The sequence below is a fragment of the Lissotriton helveticus genome, chromosome 3_1 (assembly GCF_964261635.1).
Source record: "Lissotriton helveticus chromosome 3_1, aLisHel1.1, whole genome shotgun sequence".
NCBI classification, from domain to species: domain Eukaryota; kingdom Metazoa; phylum Chordata; class Amphibia; order Caudata; family Salamandridae; genus Lissotriton; species Lissotriton helveticus.
Genome location: NC_136061.1, coordinates 507,997,621 through 508,018,077, shown reverse-complemented (window position 1 = coordinate 508,018,077; position 20,457 = coordinate 507,997,621). Strand labels below are relative to the sequence as shown.

At 46.9% G+C, this 20,457-nt stretch overlaps 1 protein-coding gene and 1 long non-coding RNA gene across 2 annotated transcripts in view; one reads left to right on the top strand and one right to left on the bottom strand.

Moving 5' to 3' along the window:
* The window catches only part of TMEFF2 (transmembrane protein with EGF like and two follistatin like domains 2), a 937,676-nt gene that overhangs the window by 72,102 nt on the left and 845,117 nt on the right, over positions 1–20,457 (top strand). The window lies entirely within an intron of this gene.
* The window catches only part of LOC144822651 (uncharacterized), a 147,751-nt gene that overhangs the window by 57,773 nt on the left and 69,521 nt on the right, over positions 1–20,457 (bottom strand). The window lies entirely within an intron of this gene.

Genomic DNA, 20,457 nt, shown 5'->3' with positions numbered 1-20,457 from the left:
GAGCAGTCAGGACAAGCAGTGCTGAAGTCGGGAAAAGCCCGCGGGATTCGGGTGCAGTGCAGAAAGCGCACGCATGCACCAATGTTAACCAATGGTGCGTAAAAGTTGTAAAGTTAAAGTTTAAGGACACTTCCGCTGAACCTAGAGGAACAACACTTAAGACACAGACCCTAGAGATGTGTACCAGTGTGGGAACACCGGCGGAGCAAAGTTACCTCACCCACAGGAAGCGGGTGCACAGGGTCGAAGTTGAGTCGGGTTTCGTCACGCAGGCTCTTGGTGCTTGGAGCTGAAAGGGCTGCAGGCGGGGTGAAAGAGAAGTGTCCGGTGGAGTCCAAGGGTGGACTCAAGTCAAAAAGTACCTGAAAGCAGAGGGGACAGAGTCTGGGTCACTCAGCAGTGACCAGGGTGGAACCAGGACGGAACCAGGCAATGTCGGGCGCAATCAGGTGGTTGTCGAGGAGCTTCTCTCCGCTGTCACGTGGGCTCTGGGGCATCTGCGACGTCCAGGAGCAGGTCACGATCTGTCCCACGAGGGCTCTCACCGTTGGCGCAGTCGGCTTCAAGTTTGGAGCAAACAACACTTGGCAAGAGCAATCCACACGGAACCGGGAGATTGCTTCTCACTCGAACCAGGAGGGTCAGAGTGGGGGCTCCTTTTCAGGGGAGCTGGTGCAAGTCTGGAGCAACCAGAATCACAAGTCGTATTTGTAGTTTCGTCGGCACAGGGACCACTAGCCGGCTGGCAAGTGACCGGGCCAACGCGTTGAGCCAAAAGTAGCAGAAGGGCCCCACGCAGCACTCGGTGAGTGTAGAGGGGTGAGCTTCGGTGCAAGAGTGGCTCAGGGTGGGGGCTTCTCAAACCCCGGTGTACAGCTTCGAGGGTCACTCGTGGGCTGCACGGTCAGCGTCTCGTGGTCTTTCCAAGATGGCGTGCCCCACGCTTCCGGTCGCCTCCACGGGTCTCAGCTCTGCAGGGACTGTGGATCGGGCTGTTGGAAGGCAGGCAAGCTTGATCTCGTCGATCTCTGTCGCTCGAGTTCCGGCGGGAACTGCAACAAAGCAGACGTCGATGGCTGGATGGTGCCTGTTTGCACAGGGTGGTCACTCCTTGACCACAAGGGAGATTCTTCGGGCTTCTACATTGAGTAGGATGTCGAAGGGTCCAGAGTTTTGTTTCTTATGTTTCATCAGGATAATCTGAAGTGCATTGGCACTGCTCCCAGTCTTATACTAATTTTGGGGGCTGGATTACCTGCTAGGTCCCCCCCTATGGGTGGGACCCAGGAAGGGGGTGGATACACCCCTTTCCTTTGATCCAGGCCGCCCTGGCACGAGGGCTGGAGTGCCCCAGAACCGGTTTGGCCGGATTATGCAAGGGGCAGCCTTGTGCGCCCCAGGCAGTGTCTGGTTTCTTTCAACCCTCCCTGCTACAATCCACTATCTCCTGTCTGGAGGGTGGTAACACCCCCCTGCGACAGGAAACCGTTTGTCCAGGCCCCATTTGGCTGAGTTTCGGTCAGCTTCAGGGGGTCAGACTCTTGTCTGTGGCAGAGGCATCCATTTTGTGGATCTAAGGTCCTTTTAGAAATTAACCGCATTTAAGTAAAGTAACATGTCTTACCCCTCTAGAGGGGTGGAATGCTATCGCCGTCGCCAGAACTGGCGAGGGGATAGTATTCCAAATCGTATGACACCTTACACAACATGTTTTGATAAAGCCAAACCAAAGTTGCTATATAACCGCGAGGATTATAAGGCACTTAAGAGTATATGGTATGGCATTATCCCGAAACAGCTTAGGGAGTTGTTCCCGACAGCTGCAGACAGGCTCAGCTCATGCTAGAGCTCCATCTCACATTAAACCACGCACTCTGCCTCCAGGATTGATGAGGCCTTCCATAGGAGTGGCTCACAGGTTTATATGTGTCCAGATATAGGTTTAGATATAGGTATACTATATCTAAGCAAGGGGTGATTACACCACCTTACCCCAGCTGAGTGATCAGCCAGTTGTGTCAATTTAAGAACCAGCCAGGGGTGGCAAAAGATATGCTGCAGCCCCTGGTAGGCCTTGGTGGCCCCTATGCCCTGGGCACCTATAGTGCATTATACAGGGGCTGACAAGGAGTCCATTTCCAATTGTGGTATGTACCTAGGGTACATGGAATCCATTTTACAGAGAGAGCGGATGGCCTGGGGCCCTGATTAGCAGGGAACCAGGTCAACTAAGTCAAAAACCAGCTAAACACAAGGCAAAAAATCTGGGGTAACCATAGTCGGGTAGCCACCTTCCTACAGCGGTTAAATGAGTTATCTGGCCCCTCTAGACAGTTTCATAGTCAAAAATTCAGGTGTACCATGATGGAGCATGGGCCAGATACAGGGACCCACATGGGCCCCCTGAACAAAAGTACCTTGATCCAGGATGCATCGTAAACAAGGATGTGCCGTGCTCCCAAAGCGGCGCATCGGTATTGAGCTATGCAGTGGATGAAATACATAAATTTTCTCCACACAATAGTGGCGATGCAGCTATTCTGAGTGTGATCCATGCAGGATTCGATGTGTGGCTGCTGTTCGTCCAGCAGGCAATGCATCGATTGCAAAGATGATACGCTCATTCCAAGTGCGATTTGCCAGGTCCACTCCACATAACGACGAAGACATGCTGGTTTCGAGGGCAATGTGCCAGGTCCACTCCACACAATGATGATGATGCGCTGGTTCTGACTTATGCAGAGGCTGAGATGTGCCAGTTCCAATGAAGATGCATGGGTTCTGGATGAAGAAGCACAGTATCTATCAATTCCAAGGGTCGAGGACTGTGGTGGCACCACTTGGCAAAGCAGACTCAATACTTGCAGAGTCCAGGTGCAGATGCAAGGCATCTTAGCAAGGCAACAGCCAAGCAAGGTAGAGTTTAGCAAAGTAGTAGTCGAGCAGAGTCGTAGTCCTTCCAGCAGCACATCAGCTCTGCTTCCTGGCAGAGTAGTCACAGGTCCAGAAGTGTACTGAAGTCATTGTGACAGAGGTCCAGTACTTATACCCAGTGGTACCTTTGACTTGGGGGAGACTTCTAATAAAGCTTCAAAGTGCACAGAGGTTCTAGCTTCCTGCCCTGGCTCCATACACACGACAGGGGGTAATCAATCATCTGTGTGGGGACAGAACACAGACCTTACAGGTGTGTCAGCTCCTCTGTCCTATCCTGCACAGGATGGCCTATCTGATGACCATGCTGGCACACCTACCCAACCTTTGTGTGTGACTGTCTAGAGGGAATGCAGAAAGTTAGCTGTCACCCACCCCAGATGTGTATTCCAGAGACAGACAGAAGATACCAAATGGCTAAAGTAAATAAATGCCAACTTTCTAAAAGTTTGCAGAAAATAAGGAGTTAGGTCCCGGGACACAGGGTCAGCTGGACCATAGAATAATTTATAAAAAGAGAAATGCTGGCCCTGCGATTTTTGATAGCTATATTTTGAGCAACAAACCAAATCCTTGTTATGATTTGTATGGTCGAATTTATTTAAACCATTTACTTTTTCATATAAATCTCATTAAGTTAAAGCATTGATTGCATGAGAAAAACACTACGTACATACAATTTATACAAAAACATTTGACAAAGAATTTTAACAAAAATACATATAACAAAATGACATCCAATCATTTAGTGTACATAAATATACAAATACGGTCTACAGGCTGTCCTGACCATTATTATATTGTAATTTGGTTCGTTGTAATTTTCTAGAACCGAATCTACATTGATTGAATAAGATCTCTTGAAAATTGAAAACCCGCTGCCAACTTGAAAATAAAGGTACACGTTTTCTAGAAAGTCTTGGTAGGGGGCAATGTATATAGGGGACGAAAATGAGGATTGCAAAATCTCACTCATTTTCTTTGTACATAATTTTCAGAAGAATAATACGAGAAAGCCCTGATGAGAACTTGCCAAATGCCAGAGCGAGTTCGAAACGCGTCGGCAATAGCAGAAAGGAATTGGCAATAGCAGAAAGAATTCAAGTTTATTTATCAGACAATTGAAAATTTGTATTTGTTACAATTCATTTTGTTTTCTTTTCCTTACTGCAAATAGCTTCATTGCTTAATACTACATAACGACTGATGCTTCTCGTATGACCGTATTTGTATATTTATGTACACTAAATGATTGGATGTCATTTTGTTATATGTATTTATGTATTTTTGTTAAAATTCTTTGTCAAATGTTTTTGTATAAATTGTATGTACGTAGTGTTTTTCTCATGCAATCAATGCTTTAACTTAATGAGATTTATATGAAAAAGTAAATGGTTTAAATAAATTCGACCATACAAATCATAACAAGGATTTGGTTTGTTGCTCAAAATATAGCTATCAAAAATCGCAGGGCCAGCATTTCTCTTTTTATAAACTTTCTAAAAGTGGCATTTGCTAAACTGGAAGTTCAAATCCAACTACACCCCAAGTTGTCATTTTAAATTGTGATTTCAGTGACCCCAAACTTGAAAAGTCTATTGCTTCACAATTGGGAACTACACTTAAAAGATGTAATACGGTAATTCAAATGTTATCCTATGGGAGAGACAGGCCTTGCAGTAGTTAAAAACAAAATTAGTAGTTTTTCACTACCAGGACTTGTAAAACTTAAAAGTATATGTCCTGCCTTTCAAATACATGGCACCCTGCCCTGTGGATTAGACAGGGCGTTCTTTAGGGGTAACTTATATGCAGGGCTACTGGAATTATGAGATTAGCCCGCCGCAGCAATCTTCACATAATTACAGACTTGCCACATAATCCATTGTCTGCCACGTAATCTACAGATTTGAGCAAAAACATAGTTTCTAGGTCAAACGGTTTGAAAGTTAAAAAAAAATATGATGACACATGTTGCCGCACAGCGGAAGGCCCTTTGCAAAGCTAGACTGCACACTTTTCTGCTGCTTACTGATATATTTGGGTTTTTAACTGGTACAAATGAGGGCCAACCAATGACCAGAGAGTAACCATTAACAAAATGGGGTGGACCAAGAAAGTCATAGACCTGGGTATAATACGATATTGAAAAACAGTGGTCTGTGACCCTTTTTGTTAAGTAAACTGAATTAATCAGTACATGATCAATATTTCCACATTATTATGTATATGTCGAATTCCCTGATGGTTTTTTCTAATCTTTCTAATGCCTCTTTAGCATTGACCAAGGCCTTATCTTCAATAATCTCTTTTCTCAGATCAGCTATTTCCTTGGTTAGTCGTTCAACCTCTTCTACCGCAGTTTCGATACCCAACACCATCCAGTGTCTTGAACAAGTATTGGACACAAAGCTAAAGTTTTCTTTAAATTTAGGGTTCTCAAGGAAAATAGCGGGTTTGTTACGTACTTGTAGCCCAACCGGTATTACATTGGACCTTAAGTACTTAGCTAATGTATGACCATGAAGCCTAGTCCTTATAAGCTTCTTCTCCAGGCGTTCCAATTTTGAAACTTTTTCATTTAAAGACAAATCACCAGTAATGGTCCTAAGACGAGTCGAAACGTTGACGCTCTTTCTTTTAAACCTGGATTGTGTGACATTTTTTCATATGCAAATAAGCTTTGGAAGTCATGTTCTCCGTTTATTGAAAAATGTGTATAAAACTTATACTCACAGCCAGGTTATTGTAGGACGGTGAACTGTGCAACCGATCCAGTATACCAACAAGTTTGTAAATAATTTTATGTCTCTGTCTGAACTTTCCCTTCTAATCACCTGATACTTTTCTTATTCTTTGCACGCCCGCTTTGGGCAACCTCAAAAGCTTCTAATTTAGAGATAGCTGTTTGGAAATACAATTAATTAAAATTGTCCCTAATTTTGTAATTTTCGCTGTTGCACTTTGTTCTTGTGTGAATTTGGTATATTTATTGTTTAGGGTTGATCTGAGAGACATACCCCTTAATAATGTGGAAATATTGATCATGTACTGATTAATTCAGTTTACTTAACAAAAAGGGTCACAGACCACTGTTTTTCAATGACCAGAGAGTGTCAGTAAATTTAAAAATGATGAAATACAGAAGTAAATCTATCACAAAATGTGGTGCATTATGCCCCATAATTTACCGAATCCTGGCGCATAATTTGGCCCTCTCATGCTGCATAATTACAGTGGCCCTGCCTATATGTAAAAAAAAAGGGGAAAGTTTAGGCCTGCCAAGAGTGTTACCTTGCCAAGTCACGTTGACAGTCAAAAACTGCACATTCAAACTCTGCAATGGAAAGTCTGAGCTATAGTTAGAGGGCTAATTAAGTGGGGGGCGCAATGATTGCTTTAGGCCCATGAGTACCATTTAATTTACAGGCCCTCCACACATGTAGTGCACATTACTAGGGTTTTATAAGTCAATTAAATATGCCGATTGGGAATATGCCCATGTTACCATGTTTAGGGGAGAGGGCACAATCACTTTAGCACTAGTCATCAGTGGTAAAGTGTACAGAATCCTAAGACCAGCAAAAATTAGTTCAGAAAAAAGAAGGAAGGGAGGCAAAAAGTTAGGGGTAGAGCACGCCATGTTTGTCAGGTCTAACAGATGTTCTTTAAAAATGGGAAATATAAAGAAAATAATGTCAGCATCGCTCTACCGTAACATGGCCAAAAAAGCTAGATTTGTTGTTACAAGGTCTAGCTATCATAGGTAGAGTGCAGGATAAAATAATAATATTGCCAACTCAGGAAATAGACCAGCTACAAAAACAATGTAGCTTTTATTTTGAATAGTTATTACAAATTTGAATTCAATGATGAAGTCAGACATGTAATAAAATATTAAGAAAACAATATATTTAGTATGCTACCTTTTACCTGCCTGAGCTTTCAGGAAACTAATTTGCATTAGCTCTCCAGCTACTCCCAGCCAGGGCACAGCCTTGAATGAGATGTGAATGTGGTGTAAATGAGTTGTGAATGTCCTCCCAGTAGAGCAAAAGAGGCTGAGTTGAAATGGTAGCGACGACTCACCTGCACTCAATAGAATATGCAGGGCGGGGGACATGCCTCTCCAATGGGCAGCCCAGTGCTAACACCTGAAGCACATCTAAATGTGTTTTGCCCTTCAGAGGGAGAAAACAGGATGCCAGGACAATTCTTGTGTAACACTTGTCTGGTTGTCAAAGAATACCTCTTTTGTACTACCAAACTTCTATCTCTTAGTTTGTTGTGGTTACAGTGCCTGTTTCAAACTGGATTTTAGGGTGAGATGCGGGAGGACAATATGAATACCATAGTACACTCCCCATATGCAACCCAGAATCAGAGCCCAATTTTAGTGTGGCTGGAGACCTTTGCACTCTTGTATTTACCCTGTATTTACCATTGTATTTTGGCCAGTTTGAAGAAAAACAAACAGGAACTACAGCAAAAGTGGGTAGGCCAGGGCCTGGAAAACCTTTACTCCACTGGCCAGAGAAGAATTAAGAGTGTAGTAAGTTGTCCCCCACCCATTGGCTAGTGAACGCTTCAAAGCTGGATCCTCAGCCTGCCGTCCTCAGAACACTGCTGAACTTGCAAAAAGATACCATGCTTTTGAACATGCTGCGCACAGCATCTGTGACCTGTGAGAAGGACATGAGGAGGTTGGAACCCTTCCACATGAAATCAAACGACAGAAAGATCTCTAACGATCATAAGACAAGTCCCCTTGGTGGCTTCAGCAACATAAAAAAAGACGAAGAGGAAGTTCCAGTTCTTCAGGACAAAGCTGAAGAATTCCAGCTGATCAGTGGCTACAGGACCTGGACTGGACTTTGCTGTTGCCCTCTGCCTGACACCTTGAGAGTCTCCAAGAGTCCTCCAAGTCCCGTGGGACTTGGAGGTGTACTTGTGAGGTTGTTGCAGCAGGAAAATAATTTTAGGAACTTTTCAAAATGTTTTGCTCCAGAACTTAAAGGGAACTGAGTACGAAAGTATCCTACTTGCAGTTTCACATTGTCAGAATGAATTTCAGGTTTGTCCCATGTGGAGAGGATTTTTTCTTCAGAAAAACAACAAAGTTCCTTTTCAGATAGGGGCTTAGAAACTTTTTGGAACTTACCTACTTTCTTAGTGTAGAAAAGGTAGGGCCGAATTCGACCAAGAACCCTTCAGTGTTTGCCCGGCGTTAGCCGCCTCTCATACTATTCGAGATTACCAAACAAAAAGGCAGGCGCTGGAGAAGGAAGGCAGGAAACAGGAGTTTATTCCGACGGAGCAGAACACGTCAAATCAGACAACAGGGTATCTTCTCGAGGTGCTCTAACCGCATCTCTGAGGCCTGGCCTCTTATACACAGGTTTATGGCTTTATTACATACACTGCATCCGTAATGTTTCTTTGAAGGACAGAAAAGACATCCTCGAAATCCCCGGTCCAGGCCCGTTCCCACACATATCTACAGTAGAGTTCCCACCCTGATCTCAGCATGTGGTGGTTATCGCGCAGCTGGACATTCCGCTGGGAACGGGGATGTGTGTGATCAGTCGGATCTTTGGGGTGCGAAAGCGTTGATTAATCCCCGCTCCTTTGATGGGGTGAATTCCTACTGTAGGGGGGCAATAAACTGCATCTGTTGGGCTAGGTGATGGCCTGGGATCAGGCCGGACAATCGGGCAGGGAGGAAGAGGCTATCAAAAAGGGGTGAGATGAAAGGAGTGTGGGGGTTCAGCGCGGGATGTGGCTCTGAGGCAGGGTCGCGCTGAAGGTGCATTTATGGCCCTGGCAGGAGGGATCGGGGGGGGCTGGCAGGGCGCGGGGGGAAGCTTGCGAGGCCGGGGAGTGGGGGGAGAGACGTGCAGGCTATTGGCAGTGGGCAGAGAGGCCAAGGCACACAAAATGGCTGCTGCTTACGCGCACGTATGGATCTGAAAAGGACAAGATGGCGCCGATAATGTTTACGCCACAATCCAGATTTTAACAGTCCTCCCTTTTCAACATATCTAGCCAGCTTGTCAGTTTATGTCTATCCCCATTATATTACGTATTTCGATATCATACAAAGCTTTCATGCGTTCAGCTTCGAAGTTCGGAGTCTTAGGGCAAATACAGTTAGCAAACAGTGAGCACAGAGGCGGCAAGCATTGAATACCCAGGCAGAGTCCACATATTACGACGATTGGTATCAATACGATCATGAACAACCTCCATCCCCAGTCCTTTACAGCACTCCAGAACCAATTCCCAAGTGACCATCCGTCTTGTTCCTGATGAACTTCTGAGGAGAGTCTGTGGAGGTGTTCAATGGCTTTGTAGACTGAGGGCAAATTGTCTGGTATGTAGGTACAACAGCTGGACCCGATGATACGGCATGCTTTTCCACGGTCCGCCAGAATCACATCTAGAACAAGGCGGTTTTGAAGAGCCACCAGACGGACCACTTGAAGCTCGGCTGTATTGTTTGTGAGGATACCAGCTGTAATGTTCATCGTTGTTTTGACTGCCTGGGACAAATGCCGAATGGCACGACTGTTCGCCATCGGACCCCAAAGTGGAACAAGCCCCTTTATTGCATCCAAGAATTGTGCTCCAGTGGAGTTGGCCTGCTCAATGTCCTTTGCCCGTTTTTGTCGGTGATGGTTTGCCGGAGCCACATAGGTCGGAGGAAGGATGAAGGCAATGTAGCAGGTACCTCCCCTGCCCTTTGGGAGCCAGGTGTAGGCTTTTGTACCGCAGACGAAGTACATGTTTGGAGAGGTGGCAAAAGAGGGCGGGTCGGTTGAGTCCAAAGTTCTGGTGATGCGGCAAGCGCTGTGGCCCACCAGTTGTGTCCCATGGCCTGTGATGCATACAAGGCCCGAGACATTGACGACAGATAGGGCCACAGTCAGGGTGGCAGCCGTTCGTTTCCGGAGGTAGGAGAAGGTGGGTCTGGCTGGATTGTTGAATACTTGCATCTCCACCCTTTCTTTGGCGGGGATGTCCATGTGAACAGAAGCATTGGAGGATAGAGGGCAGAAGGGAGTAGCGGTACTTCCGGTTTTGTTCAGCCAGACCCCATGATAAAAGTGCGACATAGTTCTGCTGGAAGTGGCATTGTCTCTGTAGCTCTCTTGCTAGAGGATCAGCCAAGCAAGGCAGGAACCATGAACAGAGAAAGGTGAAGGGATGAAGGGGATGGAATGTCCGGTGGCATGTGGTATCAACCCACAGATCCAGCAATTCGTGGCATTGGCAGCAAGGTTGTGTTGGTGCAGCAACTGTACGAAGGAGTTGTTCCAGAACTCCTTACGCCTTTCTTGGATTTGAGGTGAAAGAGAGACCAGGTAGTGTTCTTTCATGGTGGTAGGCTGTGCAGTCGTTAGAAATGTCTTATGAGCCGGTGCGTTCTCTTCCACGATCCAGAAGGTAGTCATGAGGAGGAGGCAAAAGAGAAGAGCGATAAGAAGAGCAATAGTCTTTGAGCTGTGCAACCTGTCAGTTTTCGGGTTTCTGTAGTGGGTCTTCGGATGTCCGGTGGCTTCCATCATCTTCGTATCGGGCGCTTCCATCATCTTCAAGGTGCTCGGTAGTGGGCAGAACCACAAACTTTGTTGGGCTTCTCTCCTGGCAGCCTTAGTAGTGTTAGGCCACCAGTCTGAGAATTGTAACTTAGTCAGTGGTCTGCTTAGCCGAAGCTCCCTTCTTTCGTCGCAGGTTATACCCTTCTCTGGATGGCACAGTGGGATCAGGGAATTCCGCCAATTCGAGTGTCTCTGTCTCAGGGTAGCAGCTCAGGGATGGTCGGTCTTTGTTCAGGAGCTCTTCTTGGGTGGTCACGTCTTCGGTCGACGTCAGGGTCGGAGAGATTTTCTTGCAATGATGTGCATGCAGCCAATTTCGCTTCCCCTCCACTCGAAGAGCTGTTCGGGTGGTGATCAGGACTTGCCAGGGGCCCGTCCAGCGGGGTTCCAGACTCTTCTCCCGCTGGAAGTTCCGAATCAGGACGAAATCTCCAGGCTGGATGGTATGTCCGGGGCCCCTGGAAGCATCGGGGATGGCCTGCAGCACCTGATGATGGATAACAGACAGTGTTTTAGTTAGGTTATACAGATAGTCAGACATTAGGACGTCCGGGACGTCGTGAATAGATGCCGGTTTGGGTGCAGACCAGATACTCATGGGTCGGCCAAAAACGACCTCGTAAGGGGTCAAGTGGTGTTTGGTGGGGGTGGAAAGCATTGACAGCAATGCCAGGGGAAGAGCGTCTGGCCATTTTAGTCCTGTGGTAGCCACTATTTTTGCCAGTTTTAGTTTCAATGTGGCGTTGTGTCGCTCGACCAGTCCAGCTGATTGGGGGTGAAAAACTGCGTGGAACTTCTGTCGTACCCCCAGCCCCTTCAGGATAAGCTGGATAACCTCTGCTATGAAATGGGGGCCATTGTCACTCCATAAAATACGACAAAGGCCGTAGCGAGGGAAGAACTCTTTCAGTAGTACTTTTGCAGTGGCAATGGCAGTGTTGTCACACGTCGGGTAGGCTTCCACCCATTTGCTAAAAGCGCATACAACAACAAGTACATACTTCAGACCTTGACATCTCTCTAACTGAATATAGTCCATCTGTAGGACTTCAAATGGATGGTTGGGGACCCCGAACCCTCCCCGGGGTACGACAGTTCCTTTCCCAGGGTTGTGTTGCAGACAAACTAGGCATTGTTGGACAAGACGTTTGGCTGAGTCTGTAATTTTGTCGTTATGCCACACTCGGGAGACAAGTTCAGCCATAGGGGCTGCTCCTATGTGTGCAGGGGAGTGAGCCATAGTCAGTATAGGGATCAAGTATGAATTGGGTAGCAACCATTTGTTCGTGTCTTTTGTCCGCCAGCAGCCTTCATCGTCCTTCAGTCCCACCCGTGCCCATTCAGTCAATTTGTTTGGTGCACTGGCTATCTGGATGTCCCTAATGGTCTCCCTAGCGTCCTTCCATTTTTCTGTTTGTGACCTGGTCACGTATATGCGTGTTGTCGCCCTATTCTCTGCTGTCGTCCGGGCGGTGATGTCCGCCAGTGCATTCCCTTGTCCGACGATATCTGTCACCTTTTTGTGTGCCTGACATTTGATCACAGCAAGCCGCTTGGGAAGGAGAACTGCTTCAATCAGAGCGGAGACTAGATCTCCGTGTAGGATGGGGGTGCCGTGCGAGGTCAGGAATCCCCTTTCCTTCCACAGGAGCCCAAAATTATGAACCACCCCGAAGGCATACTGGCTGTCCGTGTAAATGTTTGCTGTCATCCCTGCTGCTAGGATACATGCTTGTGTGAGGGCAATCAGTTCCGCTGCCTGTGCAGATTTCTGTGTGTTGCGGGCGGTCTCAACTATAGTTCGGGCTGTGGTAACTGCATATGCAGCTGAGGTGGTGCCATCGGTGAGTTTGATGCAAGAGCCATCCACCCATAGCTCTCCGTCCGGATCTGGGAAAGCTGTGTCTCGAAGGTCAAATCTACTCCTAGTCTGTTCGTCCGTGAGGGTCACACAGTCATGTATAGGGGGCACATCGGGATCATTCTCAGGCAGAGGCAACAAGGTGGCTGGGTTCAGTGTGGTGCATCGTTTCAACGTGATGTGAGGTGCGAGCAGTGTCAGTTCATACCCAGTCAGTTGTGCGCTGGTCCGGTGTTGTGTCTTGGTCTGGTTTAGGAGGGTGTCGACAGCATGGGGCACTAGCACCGTGAGGGAATTCGAGAGTACGATCCCTTCACTTTGTCGGATAGAGACAGCAGCAGCGGCTACTGCTCGAAGGCAGGCAGGCAAAGCTCTCGCTACAGGGTCAAGAGTGGCAGAGAAGTAGGCACATGGGCGTTGTTTGGGGCCAATGGTTTGAGTCAAGACGGACAAAGCGCATCCCTCCCTTTCGTGGGTGTAGAGAGAGAAGGGTTTTGTGTAATCGGGGGTTCCTAGGACTGGTGCTGAACAAAGGGCGTCTCGTAGTTCCTTGAAGGAGGATTGGCATTCAGGGGTCCAAGGGAGCGGGAAGGGGACATCTTTGGCCAGTAGGGAAAGTAGCGGTTTCACAATGAGTCTGAAATTTGGCAACCATTGCCGACAGAAGGAGGTGAGGCCGACCAAAGAGCGGACTTGTTTTTGGGTTTTAGGGATAGGGGACTCTAGAATGGCCTGAATTCGATCGGGTGTGAGTTTTCTCCCATCTTTGGACAAAAGGTGGCCTAGGTAAGTGACTTGAGGTTGGCAGAATTGCAACTTCTTCTTGGAGACCTTGTGGCCATTTTCCGTGAGGAAGTGCAGGAGTTGGACGGTGGCTGTGACTGCGAGTAGAGTGGTGTCGGCCGCCAAAAGGATATCATCGACGTACTGTATCAACACCACTCCATCCGGTAACTGGACTGCATCCAGCTGTCTCTTGAGGGCCTGGCTGTAGATGCTGGGACTTTCAGTGTAGCCCTGGGGTGCTCTACAAAATCTATATGAGCGGGATTTTAAAGTGAAGCCGAAAAGGTAGCGGCTGTCTGAGTGGATGGGGATGGAGAAAAATGCGTTCTTGAGATCGATTACCGTGAAGGTGGTGGCAGTGGAAGGAATCAGGGTCAGAATGGTGGTGATGTCTGAGACTACAGGGTACTGAGGTACGACTACTTTGTTGACTTCTCGTAGGTCGATGATGAAGCGGTATGCTTTTTCATCTCCCTTGCCCTGCTTCTTCACAATGGGTAGGATAGGGCTGTTGCAAACATTGCTAACTACTTCTTCTACCACTCCTGCGTCTACCAGGGACTGGATGATTTTTACCAATGCCTTCTCGCCTTCCGGCGATATCCGATACTGTGGGAGTTTTGGGAGCACTGCGTCCTGTCGAACAGTTATGTGTACAGGGTCTATCATCAAGTCAGTCTTTGCCCATAGGTACAGAGGTAGGGTGTCTAGTAAGGACAAGTCAGCGTCAGTGATGGAAAACATGCGTTGTGTGTGACAAGATCTGAGCAGCGCTGGGTTGTCGTACAGAATGACTCGAACTCCGTCTTGTGAGCACCTAATAGTAGCTCGAAAATGTTTCAACAGGTCAAGTCCCATAATAGCGTCGGGGGTGTTGGAGGAGAGCAAAAACGTCGTGTCAGTGGTGTTATTGTCCAAGTTAAAAGAGATCGGTGTGGACAAGGGATTAGTGGAGGGCGTTCCATCAAAACCTATTGATGTCACATGTGAGCCAGACAAGGGTGCCCTGGGAATCAATCGTTTAGACAACGCACTACGTGTTGCACCAGTATCTACCAGAAATGGAGACTTCGTACCTAGGACCTTAGCGGTGACATAAGGACTTTGCTGGTCAACATAGAGCTCGACTGGACCCCTTCCTTGCCCTTGGCAGTCCTATGCAAAGTCGTGGGCATTGTCGCAGTCAGACTGTTGGCACTGATTCTGTCGGGGACGGTCAAACGTGTTCGGTCTGCCTGGTCTGTCATTGTTGGTGTCGTTTGTGTGCCCTCGTCCCTGTCCTCTATTTCTCGGCCCTCCCGCTACGTCTCTTGTGTCTTTATTTCTGAGTGCTTCTTGCAGAAATGGACATTGGGACTTCCAATGACCAAATCCTTTGCAAAACGCACACTGGTTCTCATCGAGGTCTGGTCGTGGAGCGCCGGGTGCTGGTGTGCGGTCTCTAGGGGGTGGATTTCTAGGAGCATTCGACTGGTAGTTCCCTCTATACTGTTCCCTTCCTACAGTCACCCCTTGCAACTGGGCGATCATCACCCTCTCAAGTCCTTTTTCTTTTTCTCGGTCGCTCGATCGTTCTCGTCCTTTTGTCGCTCATAGTATTGAGCCATCTGAAGGATAGCTGCGGGCTTGGAGGCCGCCCAACTACTCTCGCTAGTCTGTAGTTTCTGCGAGACTTCTGGTGTCAGGCCTTTCACATAGTTCTGGACAAACAAGTGATGTCCGGTTGCAGTGGTCATGTCCTGGCCGCTGTAATCGGAGAACACTGTTTCAAACCGGTAGAAGTATTCTGATACGTCTTCCTGGGGTTTCTGGCGACAGGCCGTTACTATCGACCAGTCCACCTTTCTTTCTGGGACTAGGGTTTTTAATTTCTGCACGATCTTATCTGGTAGGTCTAGAATGGCTTTCAAAGGTTTCGGTCCCGGCTCTCGCTGTTTGTCTACATCACCGAGTTGTATCCAGGTATGCCCGAACAGCTCAAGGTGGTCGACTTTCCGGATTTGCTTCCACACATCAGCTGGCAGACATAACCCGAAAAACAAATCGATATCCGCTAGGGTCATAATCGTCGAACCCAAAGCGGTGGCTAATTCTGTATAGAAGGCTATGGGGTTCTTTCGCAGATCAGGCAAGGACTTTCGGAAGGTCAGGATGTCTTGCCGATCCCATGGTTGGTAAACCCAGTTGTAAACTACCCTCCCTCTCGCATCTTGGTGGTTAATATCGTCGTGTGTTCCCTGCCCTCGTGGGGGGACCCAATAGGGAGCGGCCTCCTTTATGGGCCTCATTGTGTCAATTTTTTATACTCTGGCTTCAGTCGCTACAGGAGTCGTGGTGTTAGTCTCTGGTTTCTGTTCAGTGAGGTGGTGAAAAACTTCAAGCGTACGCGTGAAGAGGTTCGTCACATCACACTCGTCTCCATCTCCGACATCAACTTTCCTATACAGAGTCGTTAGGTGTTCAGGGCCTTTCCCTTGGTATCGGTCCTCATAGGCATTAAGGGTATGGTAACAAAGGCGTACGACAAAGTGTCGTCTGTGGCTATTGGCATATGTATTGTATATATCCGTTACATAATCCTCACTTTCCTTTCGCACCACCAGTGTCTTGACAATCTTATCGATCCCAGCTCGTTCGTCCTTACTTAATCTATTCGATCTAGCGGGGTCTTTCCTCCCAGCTTCGGGATCATCTGAAGTCGCCGTTCGCGCTGCGCTGAGTACAAGAGGTTCGGTCGGCGCAGAGGCCATGAGGACCGAGGCTCCGGTACTACTCTCGCCTGTCGTTGGGGGTTGCGGGTGCCGTGCTAAGGGTTGGGAAGGGGCATATGGAGGGGGCATGTAGATGATCGGGGGACCTAGTAGTAAATCATCGTTCGTTCGCTGTTTGGAAGGTAGCTCGGGGTAAAGCGTAGAGGTTGTCCTAACGGGACACTGGCCCGAGGTTTCGGATTCTTGTTTCAGCTTGGCTTCCTCTGTTTCTTTTATTTCTTCCTTCAATTTGTTAGCAGTTAGGTGAGCTGCTTTACGTAATTCCTTTTCTAACCTGACCTCGTTTCTCTTTTTCCGCTGTTCTGTTTCTTTGCGCCACATGCCGAACCTATCAAGCATAGTGGGTGTTGTCTTATTGTTGTAAAGGGCTGTTCCTAGTGCGTTTATTTTATCGTTATCAAAGGATCCTATCAGTGGCCACTGATTTTCCCCATCCTTTCTCGTGTATTTATGCCACAGCTTACTATAAGCCACAGCGACTAGTCCATATTTAGTAAACATGTCCTTATTAGGGGTGCCCTCCAGTGGAGCCGGGTGGTTCACCTCTAATGAGCGGTCCGGGCTGAACCAACTACCAACAAACGGGGCAAAGATAGGTAAGACGGGTTACAAAGGGGACAAAAGTCTGCACTACCTACCCTTCACTATCCACAAAGACTAAACAGAGTATTTCGACTCTGTGCTTGTTTGTAAATAGAGAATAACCCAAAGAGAACCAATTCCGAACAATCAATGTTCGGATAAACAATCAATCAAATGCGGGATAAAAATAGGTACGACGGATTACAACGGGGGCAAAATCCTGCGTTACCTATCCTTCACTATCTGCAAAGACTAAACAGAGTATTGCGACTCTGTGCTTGTTTGCAAATAGAGAATGATCCAAAGAGAACCAATTCCAAAACAGTCAATGTTTGGATAAACAATCAATTCCAAAAATACTTGGATAAACAATCAATTCCAAAAATACTTGGATAAACAATCAATTCCAAAAATACTTGGATAAACAATCAAACAATCAATTTGCAATTCGCTGCGATGCACGACCTTACCCGGACCGCATGGACAGTTTCTCGTCTTCCGCTTCCAGCGCCCGATCGTCCTCTTTTCTCCGTAATTGCTGTGGCACTCCTGATGGTTCCCAGTCAGGACCGTAGATCACTCGAGAGAGGTCTGCTCGGAACCGGTGAAGTTCGGATAATCGGCTGCCAGACGAGGGTCTATCGGGCAGGAGCTCTTCCCGATCGTTGCAGTCATTCACACTGTCGTCAGGACCTCTCCCACTGGATCCATGTGTCGCTGATGGGCCCCACGTTTGGGACGCCAATTGTAGAAAAGGTAGGGCGGAATTCGACCAAGAACCCTTCAGTGTTTGCCCGGCGTTAGCCGTCTCTCATACCATTCGAGATTACCGAACAAAAAGGCAGGCGCTGGAGACGGAAGGCAGGAAACAGGAGTTTATTCCGACGGAGCAGAACACGTCAAATCAGACAACAGGGTATCTTCTCGAGGTGCTCTAACCGCATCTCTGAGGCCTGGCCTCTTATACACAGGTTTATGGCTTTATTACATACACTGCATCTGTAATGTTTCTTTGAAGGACAGAAAAGACATCCTCGGAATCCCCGGTCCAGGCCCGTTCCCACACATATCTACAGTAGAGTTCCCACCCCGATCTCAGCATGTGGTGGTTATCGCGCAGCTGGACATTCCGCTGGGAACGGGGATGTGTGTGATCAGTCGGATCTTCGGGGTGCGAAAGCGTTGATGGGGTGAATTCCTACTGTAGGGGGGCAATAAACTGCATCTGTTGGGCTAGGTGATGGCCTGGGATCAGGCCGGACAATCGGGCAGGGAGGAAGAGGTTATCAAAAAGGGGTGAGATGAAAGGAGTGTGGGGGTTCAGCGCGGGATGTGACTCTGAGGCAGGGTCGCGCTGAAGGTGCATTTATGGCCCAGGAGGGATCGGGGGGCTGGCAGGGCGCGGGGGGAAGCTTGCGAGGCCGGGGAGTGGGGGGAGAGACGTGCAGGTTATTGGCAGTGGGCAGAGACGCCAAGGCACACAAAATGGCTGCTGCTTACGCGCACGTATGGATCTGAAAAGGACAAGATGGCGCCGATAATGTTTACGCCACAATCCAGATTTTAACATTAGTGAGATTAATCTACTTAGTGTATCCGACCTGTTCTCCTTTGGGAGCAAGGCAAGATTTGCAGCTGACTACAGTCTACTGCTATTGTTGTCTACCACTTACGTTGCAGTTTTTGGCACTATTTTCACTCTAATTTAAAAAAATATATATTGCTTGCTCCCTGTTTAGCCTTATTGTTATTTGTGTTGTTTTGATGTCTGCTTGTTTATAACATTTATTACTATTTCAACAAATTGGAAGCAATTTTTATTGCATTGCGTTTATCATCATGGTTTTTAGACATTTTGTAGCAACTTTACAAAACTCCCATACTTGTTGATTTACTGATCACATTGATTTTATTTATTTACTTTCTATAGCTTACACACTGGACTGATGCCTTATCTAGGAAAAAAAGTTCCAAACCATTTATTCCCCTGGAGCTTTTCCTTTTGTCTGACTGTTTTTTTTGCCTTAGCTATGAGTATCACTAACCGAGCCTCACTCACTGCAGACACTGTAAAATGGGTTGGGATTGCTACCCGCTAGCGTATGCCTTTTAAAACAAGGGCAGCTGCTGCACTGGTGGGGTATAGTGGAAAATGCAGATACTATGTAATCCTGATCAGATGCTAAGTTGTTGCTAAGTAAAGAGTGATGGTATCCCCATTAATTCTATTAATGTAAGACTCATGTTTGAATGTTTGATAACAGAAAAAGAGAAGATATAAATAGAAAGTGACTCTATAAATAGAACTAAGAATGTTGGGGACTTGGGGCAACCCTGTCTCTTCCCCCTCTTGGGCAATCTACATCTGCACTTTTGTTATCAATTAGCATTTTAGCTTTGGCTATATCATATAGAGAAGATATCAACCTGATGAGCTTGTTGGAGGGTTATTAAATTCCTCAACAATTATAAATATGAATTCCTTGCTTACTAGTATAAAAACATTTTCAATATCCATCAAAATATCGCTAACGGAATATTGTTCTTTTAAAATACAGTATGCTTCTGCTAAAAACATTGTGCCAGCTGGCAAATTCCATCCTCTAATCTGTATTGATCAGGGATGGCACTCTTTGGCAGTCAATTTGAGATTATTTTAGCTAATATTTTGAACTCCAGGAATGCGGGCTATTAGAACTGCTGTACAGACAGTGCAAGATGCTGATCACTGAACACAAAAGAAGAACCCCCCCAGGGGATGTCTGTAATAGACAAAATACATGGGAAGAATAACGTGGAGGAGCAACCACAGAGGCCAGCACACATGGCACAGCCTGCTCAAAAAAGATAATGTCTTGAGCAACGGAACATTAAAAAACTAAAAGTACTATGTTCTACAATCTCATTAGGCGAGCGATAAAGTTAAGCTATAAATGTTCCAAAACCTATACATATCATATTTAAAGAATGACCTACACATTTCATGTCTATAAAATAAATATCAAGTTAAAACTTTATGAATGACAATAACAGGTAAATTAAGGAATCGCCTAAGGCATAATAAATACTTATAAATAGCAAATTGATGGATTATAAATACTAAATAATCCTTACGCACTTGGTAGACCGTGGCCACTTTCAAAACCCACGCGGGCTCCCACGGGGTATCTTTGATCATTCCCCAGTGTGGCTTGAACTTACCTTCCACCAAGCAAGACAGCGCAGCTCCATCGTTATTAATCCATGGCTCCTAACGGTCCCAGACATAAAGAAAGATCTCATTAAACAGACAGACTGCTATTTTACCGAAAATCCCGGCTCCGTAGAGTCAGCGCAAATCATCTGGGAAGCTTATGAAGTAGTGTTGAAGGGCCATGCACTGGTATTAAAGACAGGCTATATCCGACAAAGGAATCAGCAATTACTGCAACTAGAAAGTGAGGTCCTCCAGCTAGAAACACAGAATAATTCCTCACCTAATGAGTCCACTACACACCGCTTAACCATTAAACAGTTGGAATATAGAACCATGCTGCCGGAAAAAGCCCAAGCGAAACTACTTCACACACGTCATAGGGTTTACGAGTTGGGAGATAGAGCTGGTAAAATGCTTGCCTGGCTAGACAGAAGCGGTACCTGCAAACACAACAATGATGGACAGAATGTGGATCAATGTCACACATTCACCCCAGTCCAAAGATCTGGGCCCAAATCCATCGTTTTTCCACTCCACACCACCCTGGGTTAGACAAAGGCGATATGCAAATCAGCGCTGACCCTGTGCCCCGTGGGAACAGTCCAGTCCGAACTACAAAAGCCATGTCCTTCCCAGAACGGAAACAAGCATCCGAGGACCGGCCCGGTTTCGAGGTAACACCTCTCATCAGCCCGGCTAGCTTGATTCCAGTGGTGTGGAGTGCCT